The sequence below is a fragment of the Arachis hypogaea genome, chromosome 1 (assembly GCF_003086295.3).
Source record: "Arachis hypogaea cultivar Tifrunner chromosome 1, arahy.Tifrunner.gnm2.J5K5, whole genome shotgun sequence".
Classification (NCBI taxonomy): Eukaryota; Viridiplantae; Streptophyta; class Magnoliopsida; order Fabales; family Fabaceae; genus Arachis; species Arachis hypogaea.
This window is the reverse complement of record NC_092036.1, coordinates 83,178,856-83,189,644: the sequence shown is the minus strand read 5'-3', so window position 1 is coordinate 83,189,644 and position 10,789 is coordinate 83,178,856. Positions and strand designations below refer to the sequence as shown.

At 37.1% G+C, this 10,789-nt stretch overlaps 1 non-coding gene across 1 annotated transcript; it reads right to left on the bottom strand.

Annotated features, from left to right (window-relative positions):
* Positions 1 to 303: 303 nt before the first annotated feature.
* LOC112712542 (small nucleolar RNA R71) lies at positions 304 to 407 on the bottom strand. The gene has a single exon (XR_003157821.1). It is a non-coding gene; the product is annotated as a small nucleolar RNA R71 (small nucleolar RNA).
* Positions 408 to 10,789: the final 10,382 nt, after the last annotated feature.

Genomic DNA, 10,789 nt, shown 5'->3' with positions numbered 1-10,789 from the left:
GCCATTGGAGCAAACAATTTTGAGCTGAAACCTCAATTAGTTGCTTTGATGCAACAGAACTGCAAGTTTCATGGACTTCCATCTGAAGATCCTTATCAGTTTTTAACTGAGTTCTTGCAAATTTGTAAGAATGTTAAGACAAATGGAGTTGATCCTGAAGTCTACAGGCTCATGCTTTTCCCTTTTGCTGTAAGAGACAGAGCTAGAACATGGTTGGACTCACAACCTAAAGATAGCCTGGACTCCTGGGATAAGCTGGTCACGACCTTCTTGGATAAATTCCTTCCTCCTCAAAAGTTGAGCAAGCTTAGAGTGGATGTTCAGACCTTCAAGCAAAAAGATGGTGAATCCCTCTATGAAGCTTGGGAAAGATACAAGCAAATGACCAAAAAGTGTCCTTTTGACATGTTTTCAGAATGGACCATATTAGATATATTCTATTATGGTCTATCTGAGTTTTCCAAAATGTCATTGGACCATTCTGTAGGTGGATCAATTCACTTAAAAGAAAATGCCTGCAGAAGCTCAAGAACTTATTGACATGGTTGTAAATAACCAATTCATGTACACTTCTGAGAGGAATTCTGTGAATAATGGGATGCCTCAGAGGAAGGGAGTTCTTGAAATTGATGCTCTGAATGCCATATTGGCTCAAAACAAAGTGTTGACTTAGCAAGTCAACATGATTTCTCAAAGTCTGAATGGATGGCAAAATGCATCCAACAGTACTAAAGAGGCAACTTCTGAAGAAGCTTATGATCCTGAGAACCCTGCAATAGCAGAGGTAAATTACATGGGTGAACCTTATGGAAACACCTATAATTCATCATGGAGAAATCATCCAAATTTCTCATGGAAGGATCAACAAAAGCCTCAACAAGGCTTTAATAATAGTGGAAGAAACAGACTAAGCAATAACAAGCCTTTTCCATTATCTTCTCAGCAACAGACAGAGAATTCTGAGCAGAGCCCCTCTAATTTAGCAAATTTAGTCTCTGATCTGTCTAAGGCCACTTTAAGTTTCATGAGTAAAACAAGGTCCTCCATCAGAAATTTGGAGGCACAAGTGGGCCAGCTGAGTAAGAAAGTCACTGAAACTCCTCCCAATACTCTCCCAAGCAATACAGAAGAGAATCCAAGAGGAGAGTGCAAGGCCATTGATGTAATCAATATGGCCGAATGCACAAGGGAGGAGAAGGACAAAAATCCTAGTAAGGAAGACCTTCTAGGACGTCTCTCAAACGAGAAGGAGTTCCCTATTGAGGACCTAAAGGAATCTGAGGCTCATATAGAGACCATAGAGATTCCACTAAATCTCCTTCTGCCATTCATGAGCTCTAAAGACTATTCTTCCTCAGAAGAGTATGAAGATGTGACTGGAGAGCAAGTTGCTCAATATCTAGGAACCATCATGAAGCTGAATGCCAAGTTGTTTGGTAATGAAACTTGGGAAGGTGAACCTCCCTTGCTCATTAGTGAACTAGATACATGGGTTCAGAAAACTTTACCTCAAAAGAGACAAGATCCTGGTAAATTCTTAATACCCTGTACCATAGGCACCATGACCTTTAACAAGGCTCTGTGTGACCTGGGGTCAGGCATAAATCTTATGCAACTCTCTGTAATGGAGAAACTGGGGATCATTGAGGTACAACCTGCCTTATTCTTATTACAATTGGCAGACAAGTCAGTAAGACAAGCTTATGGATTAGTAGAGGACGTGTTGGTAAAGGTTAAAAGCCTTTACATTCCTGCTAATTTTATAATCTTAGACACTAGGAAGGAGGAGGATGAATGCATCATTCTTGGAAGACCTTTTCTAGCCACAGTAGAAGCTGTGATAGATGTTAATAGAGGAGAATTAGTCCTTCAATTGAATGGGGACTACCATGTGTTTAAGGCACACGGCTATCCTTCTGTAATAAGGGAGAGTAAGCATGCAGAGCTTCTCTCAGTACAGAGTCAAACAAAGCCCCCACAATCAAACTCTATGTTTGGTGTTGGGAGGCCACAAGCAAACTCTAAAGTTGGTGTTGAATCCCCACAAACAAACTCTAAGTTTGGTGTTGGGACTATACAACATTGACCTGATCACCTGTGTGGCTCCATGAGAGCCCACTGTCAAGCTATTGACATTAAAGAAACGCTTGTTGGGAGGCAACCCAATTTTTATTTATCTAATTTTATTTTTATTTAATTGTTATTTTGTGTTTTAGTAGGTTCATGATCATGTGGAGTCACGAAAAAAATATTAAAATTAAAAATAGAATAAAAAACAGCAGAAGATAAATCACACCCTGGAGGAAGGACCTACTGGCATTTAAACGCCAGTAAGGAGCATCTGGCTGGCGTTCAACGCCAGAACAGAGCATGGAGCTGGCGCTGAACGCAAGAAACAAGCATGGAACTGGCGTTCAATGCTAGAAACATGCTGCAGATGGGCATTGAACGCCCAGAACATGCATCACCTCGGCGTTTAAACGCCAGAATTGCATGCAAATGCATTGTACATGCCTAATTGGTGCAGGGATGTAAATCCTTGACACCTCAGGATCTATGGATCCCACAGGATCATCTCAGGATCTGTGGACCTCACAAGATCTCCACTTACCTTACACTTTTTCTCTCCATTCACGGTCATCCCTTCTGTTTTTCACCACTCACATCCATCCATCTCTTCCCCACCCAAACCCACCCTACATAGCTGAATACACATCTCTCTCCCTCTCCTCCATATCTTCTTCTTCTTCTTCTTCTATTATTTCTTCTTTTGCTCTAGGGCGAGCAACATTTTAAGTTTGGTGTGGTAAAAGCATAGCTTTTTGTTTTTCCATAACCATTGATGGCACTTAAGGCCAAAGAAACCTCTAGAAAGAGGAAAGGGAAGACAAAAGCTTCCACCTCCGAGTCATAGGAGATGGAGAGATTCATCTAAAGGGTCTATATCTCAGTGGTAGAACATTTGACTGCAAATCAAGAGATCCCTGAGATACCTCAGGGGATAAATTTTCCTCCGCACAATTATTGGGAGCAACTAAGGATAGGAGCACCAAAATCACTAGGGATCATGCAACAGAAGCAAGGAAGAAACATAGAGGAGCTCAAAGAGCACCATTGGTCCTTCAAGAAGAAAGCACCACCATCACTAAGCTGGACTCATTCCTTGTTCTTAATTTTTTTTCTGTTTTTCTTTTTTTATGCTTTATGTTTGTTTATGTTTTGTGCCTCTACATCATAATCATTAGTATTTAGTAACTATGTCTTAAAGCTATGAATAATTCCATTAATCCTTCACCCATCTTAAATGAAAAATGTTTTTAATTCAAAAGAACAAGAAGTACATGAGTTTCGAATTTATCCTTGAATTTAGTTTAATTATATTGATGTGGTGACAATACTTTGCTTTCTGAATGAATGCTTGAACAGTGCATATTTTTTATCTTGTTGTTTATGAATGTTAAAATTGTTGGCTCTTGAAAGAATGATGAACAAAGAGAAATGTTATTGATGATCTGAAAAATCATAAAATTGATTCTTGAAGCAAGAAAAAGCAGGGAAAAACAAAAGGCATGCGAAAAAAAGGGTGGAAAAAAATAGAAAGAAAAAGAAAAAGCAAGCAGAAAAAGCCAATAGCCCTTAAAACCAAAAGGCAAGGGTAAAAAGGATCCAAGGCTTTGAGCATCAATGGATAGGAGGGCCCAAGGAAACAAATCCAGGCCTAAGCGGCTAAATCAAGCTATCCCTAACCATGTGCTTGTGTCATGAAGGTCCAAGTGAAAAGCTTGAGACTGAGTGGTTAAAGTCGTGATCCAAAGCAAAAAGAGTGTGCTTAAGAGGTCTGGACACCTTTAACTGGGGACTCTAGCAAAGCTGAGTCACAATCTGAAAAGGTTCACCTAGTTATGTGTCTGTGGCATTTATGTATCTGGTGGTAATACTGGAAAACAAAGTGCTTAGGGCCACGGCCAAGACTCATAAGTAGCTGTGTTCAAGACTCAACATACTTAACTAGGAGAATCAATTAACACTATCTAAACTCTGCGTTCCAAGAGAAGCCAATCATTCTAAACTTCAAAGGATGAAGTGAGATGCCAAAACTGTTCAGAAGCAAAAAGCTACAAGTCCTGCTCATTGATATTTTGGAATTTATAGTATATTCTCTTCTTTTTATCCTAATTGATTTTCAGTTGCTTGGGGACAAGCAACAATTTAAGTTTGGTGTTGTGATGAGCGGATAATTTATATACTTTTTGGCATTGTTTTTAGGAATTTTTAGTATGATTTAGTTACTTTTAGGGATGTTTTCATTAGTTTTTATGCTAAATTCATATTTCTGGACTTCACTATGAGTTTATGTGTTTTTCTGTCATTTCAGGTAATTTTTGGCTGAAATTGAGAGACCTGAGCAAAACTCTGATAGGAGGCTGACAAAGGACTGCTGATGCTGTTGGAATCTGACCTCCCTGCACTCGAAATGAATTTTCTGGAGCTACAGAACTCTAAATGGCGCGCTCTCAACGGCGTTAGAAATAGACATCCAGAGCTTTCTAGCAATATATAATAGTCCATACTTTGTTCGAGATTAGACGATGTAAACTGGCGCTCAACGCCAGTTCCATGCTACATTCTGGAGTCAAACGCCAGAAACACGTCACGAACCAGAATTGAACGCCCAAAACACGTTACAACTTGGCGTTCAACTCCAAGAGAAGCCTCAGCTCATGGATAGATCAAGCTCAGCCCAAGCACACACCAAGTGGGCCCCGGAAGTGAATTTATGCATCAATTACTTACCTCAATAAACCCTAGTAGCTAGTTTAGTATAAATAGAACTTTTTACTAGTTTATTAGATATTGGGGATTGTATTATTCAAATCTTTGGACGTTTAGTTCTTAGATCTGGGGGCTGGCCATTTAGCCATGCCTGGACCTTTTACTTATGTATTTTCAACGCTGGAGTTTCTACAAGTCACAGATTAAGGGTGTGGAGCTCTGCTGTACCTCAAGTTTTAATGCAATTACTACTATTTTCTATCCAATTCGATTTATTCCTGTTCTAAGATATTCGTTGCACTTCAACTTGATGAATGTGATGATCCATGACACTTATCATCATTCTCACCTATGAACGCGCATGACTGACAACCACTTCCATTCTACCTTAGACCGGGCGCATATCTCTTGGATTCCTTGATCAGAATCTTCGTGGTATAAGCTAGAATTGATGGCGGCATTCATGGGAATCCGGAAAGTCTAACCTTGTCTGTGGTATTCCGAGTAGGATTCCGGTATTGAGTGACTGTGACGAGCTTCAAACTCTTGAAGGCTGGGCGTTAGTGACAGACACAAAAGAATCACTGGATTCTATTCCAACCTGATTGAGAACCGACAGATGATTAGCCGTGCTGTGACAGAGCATTTGGACCATTTTCACTGAGAGGATGGGATGTAGCCATTGACAACGGTGATGCCCTACATACAACTTGCCATAGAAAGAAGTGATAAAAAAGTGGAAGGAAGAAGTAGAAAAGCAGAGATTTAGAAGGAACACAGCACCTCCATACACCTATCTGAAATTCCCACCATTGAATTACATGAGTAACTTTATCTTTATTTTCTGTTTATTTTATTATCTTTATTTAAACCAATAATCTCTTAATCCAATTAAATCCGCCAGACTGGGATTTACAAGATGACCATAGCTTTCTTCATACCAACAATCTCTGTAGGATCGACCCTTACTCACGTAAGGTATTACTTGGACGACCCAGTACACTTGCTCGACAAAGTGTGATTCATGTTTGAGAGCACCAAGCCTTTGGAGCCATTGTTGATGATCACAATTTCATCCACCAATAAGAGGTTAGATAAGATATTTTAAAATCAAATTTTTGAAAAAGATATGATATAAAAGATAAGATAAAAAGATATAAAAAAAGATATGACTTTTAAGAAAAAGATATTTTGAAAAAGATTAAATTTTTAAAATTAAAATTAATTACTTAACTAACAAGAAACTAAAAGATATGATTTCTAGAATTTAAAGATTGAACCTTTCTTAACAAGAAAGTAACAAACTTCAAATTTTTGAATCAATCACATTAATTGTTAGTGTAATTTCAAAAATTTGAAATAAAATTAAGAAAAAGATTTTGAAAATAATTTTAAAATTTTCAAAATTAATAAGATAAAAATGAAAAATATTTGATTTTTGAAAAAAATTTTTGAAAAGATAAGATTTTTAAAATTGAAAATTTGACTTGACTTGTAAGAAACAACTAATTTTAAAAATTTTTGACTAAGTCAACTCGAATTTTCGAAAATTATGAGAAAATTAAGGAAAAGATATTTTTTTATTTTTGAATTTTTAATAATGAGAGAGAAAAACATAAAAATGACCCAAAACATAAAAATTTTGGATCAAAACACAAGATGCATGCAAGAACACTATGAGTGTCAAGATAAATACCAAGAACACTTTGAAGATCATGATGAACATCAAGAACATATTTTTGAAAAATTTTTGATGCAAAGAAAACATGCAAGACACCAAACTTAGAATTCTTTAATGCATGGATAATATGAATGCAAAAATGCATATGAAAAACAATAAAAGACACAAAACAAGAAAACATCAAGATCAAACAAGAAGATTTACCAAGAACAACTTGAAGATCATGAAGAACACTATGAATGCATGAATTTTTCGAAAAATGCATAATAATTTTTAAAACATGTAATTGACACCAAACTTAAAAATTGACTCAAGACTCAAACAAGAAACCAAAAATATTTTTGATTTTTATGATTTTATGATTTTTTTGTATTTTCTTAATAAATTTTTCGAAAATATTCTTTAGAAAAACTAAAATAAAGAAAATTTTTTTTGCATGATTTTTGAAAACTTTTTGAAAAGAAAATTACCTAATTTGAGCAACAAGATGAACCGTTAGTTGTCCAAACTCGAGCAATCCCCGGCAACGGTGCCAAAAACTTGGTGCACGAAATTGTGATCATCAACAATGGCGCCAAAAACTTGGTAGCGCTCTCAAACGTGAATCAAACTTAGTCACAACTCCGCACAACTAACCAGCAAGTGCACTGGGTCGTCCAAGTAATACCTTACGTGAATAAGGGTCGATCCCACGGAGATTGTTGGTATGAAGCAAGCTATGGTCATCTTGTAAATCTCAGTTAGGCGGATAGTAAATGTTATGGAGTTTTTGAATAATAATAAATAATAAACATAAAATAAAGATAGAGTTACTCATGTAATTCAACGGTGGAAATTTTAGATAAGTATCTAGAGATGCTTGTCCCTATTGGATCTCTGCTTTCTTGCTACCTTCCTTTAATCCTTCTTATTCCTTTCCATGGAAAGCTGTATGTAGGGCATCACCGTTGTCAATGGCTACATCCCATCCTCTCAGTGAAAATGGTCCAAATGCTCTGTCACAGCACGGCTAATCATTTATCGGTTCTCGATCATGTTGGAATAGAATCCCTTGATTCTTTTGCTTTTGTCATCACGCCCCACAATCGCAAGTTTGAAGCTCGTCACAGTCATTCAATCCCGGAATCCTACTCAGAATACCACAGACAAGGTTAGACTTTCCGGATTCCCATGAATGCCGCCATCAATTCTAGCTTATACCACGAAGATTCTGATTAAGGAATCCAAGAGATATGCGCCCGGTCTAAGGTAGAACGGAAGTGGTTGTTAGTCACACGTTCATAGGTGAGAATGATGATGAGTGTCACGAATCATCACATTCATCATGTTGAAGTGCAATGAATATCTTAGAATAATAACAAGCGGAATTGAATAGAAAGTAGTAGTAATTGCATTGAGACTTGAGGTACAGCAGAGCTCCACACCCTTAATCTATGGTGTGTAGAAACTCCACCGTTGAAAATACATAAGTGATGTAGGTGCATGCATGGCCGAATGGCCAGCCCCCAAACATGATCGAAGGATCAAAAATACAATCCAGGATGAAAATACAATAGTAAAATGAACTATTTATAATAAACTAGCTACTTAGGGTTTACAGAAGTAAGTAATTGATGCAGAAATCTACTTCCGGGGCCCACTTGGTATGTGCTTGGGCTGAACTTGAATGTTACACGTGCAGAGGCTTTTATTGGAGTTGAACGCCAAGTTGTAACGTGTTTCTGGCGTTCAACTCTGGTTCGTGATGTGTTTCTGGCGTTTGCCTCCAGAATGCAGCATGGAACTGGAATTGAGCGCCAATTTATGTCATCAAATCTCAAATAAAGTATGGACTATTATATATTTCTGGAAAGCTCCGGATGTCTACTTTCCAACGCCGTTAAGAACGCGCCAGTTAGAGTTCTGTAGCTCCAGAAAATCCATTTTGAGTGCAGGGAGGTCAGATTCCAATAGCATCAGCAGTCCTTTGTCAACTTTCTTATCAGAGTTTTGCTCAGGTCCCTTAATTTCAGCCAGAAAATACCTGAAATCATAGAAAAACACACAAACTCATAGTAAAGTCTAGAAATGTGAATTTAACATAAAAACTAATGAAAACATCTCTAAAAGTAGTTAGATCATACTAAAAACTACCTAAAAACAAAGCCAAAAAGCGTATAAATTATCCGCTCATCAATAGTGTTATTGATTCTCCTAGTTCAGTATGTTGATTCTTGAACACAACTTCTTTATGAGTCTTGGCCATGGCTCTAAGTACTTTGTTTTCCAGTATTACCACCGGATACATAAATGCCACAGACACATAACTGGGTGAACCTTTTCAGATTATGACTTAGCTTTGCTAAAGTCCCCAATTAGAGGTGTCCAGAGTTCTTAAGCACACTCTTTTTTGCTTTGGATCATGACTTTAACCATTCAGTCTCAAACTTTTCACTTGGACCTTCATGCCATAAGCACATGGTTAGGGACAGCTTGATTTAGCCACTTAGGCCAGGATTTTATTCCTTTGGGCCCTCCTATCCATTAATGCTCAAAGCCTTGGATCTTCTTTACTCTTGCCTTTTGGTTTAAAGGGCTATTGGCTTTTTTTGCTTGTTTTTTTCTTTTTCTTTCTTTCTCTCTTCTTTTTTTTCGTCATTTTTTTCGCTACTTTTTTTTTCTTTTTCACTGCTTTTTCTTGCTTCAAGAATCAATTTCATGATTTTTTAGATTATCAATAACATTTCTCTTTGTTCATCATTCTTTCAAGAGCCAACACTTTTAACATTCATAAACTTCACTTTCAAAAATATGCACTGTTCAAGCATTCATTTAGAAAAACAAAAAGTATTGCCACTACATCAAAATAATTAAACTAATTTCAAGATAAAATTTGAAATCCAAGTACTTCTTGTTCTTTTGTAACTAGGCACATTTTTTATTTAAGAGAGGTTAAGGATTCATGGAATTATTCATAGCTTTAAGGCGTAGACGCTAGACACTAATGATCATGTAGTAAAGACACAAACATAGACAAATATAAAGCATCAAATTTGAAAAACAGAAAAATAAGAACAAGGAAATCAAAGAACGGGTCCACCTTAGTGATGGCGACTAGTTCTTCCTCTTGAAGATCCAATGGAACGCCTGAGCTCCTCTATGTCTCTTCCTTGCCTTTGTTGCTCCTCCTTCATAGCTCTTTGATCTTCTCTAATCTCATGGAGAATGATGGAGTGCCCTTGGTGCTCCACCCTTAGTTGGTCCATGTTGTAACTTAAGCCTTCCAAAGAGGTGTTGAGTTGCTTCCAATAGTTATGTGGAGGAAAATACATCCCTTGAGGCATTGACGTGGTGAAAATTGGCGAGTTAAGAAATTATTATAAGAGATACCTTGCAAGTACAGTCCTTAACCAGCTGAAAATCCGCTTATCAATTTAGAAGGGTTGTCACAATATTGAAATTAAAATACTGGGAGTATGAATCCCAGGTCGTCTCCCAACGAGTTGCAGAAAGATGTGCTATTTTATTAATCAGGTGTTTTAAAAAATGGTTGAGTTGGTAAACAGGAAATTAAATCAGAGAATTTAGATAATTTAAATAAAAGCCTTGACTGGAAGTAGATTAGTTGGAAGCCCTATTCTTGTTGAAGTACTCTCAAGATTAACTATTAATTGAACGTTGCTTTGCTTAGTTATCCCTTACTAGGTAAAGGAAAGTCAAGCAAGTTGGAAAGCTATTTCTAGTCACAAGTCCTAATCCTCTCCCTTGGGAAGGACTAGTGTCAATGACTAGAGGGTGATCCAACAACAGACCCAATTACAATTTTTTTCTCTTGAGTAATCCAACTCAAGGTTTCCTTTCAATCATCTCCCAATCAATTTATGGAACTACTCACTGATCATAATTATAAACTTCACAGAATCAATGGGGAAAATAAAAGAAGACATAATAAATAATGATAAAAGGGATTAATTAAAAATAAAAATAGTTCTGTATTAATAATTTGTGAAAATAATCCAATGTCAACTCTGGAGGAATTAGGAATATGGAAGAATAAATGAAAAGTAAAATAACAAACTATAGTGACTAGTACCGGAGGTAGACTCTTCTCCAAAGCTAAAGCCAAAATCTTCAAAATCCTAATTATGAATGTTCAAGTGAGAAAACCTAGGGGAGGAGTAAATTCAGATTTAAAAACTAAAAATTATGTGGAATGAATGTTGTTCTCTGTCTTTGCATCTTTCCTGGCTCTAATATCTGTTTCTGGGCCGGAAACTGGCTTGAAATGCGGCCCAGAAACTCTATCAGCGACTTCTGAAATTCTGCAGATCGTGCACGTCACGCGGCCGCATCGTC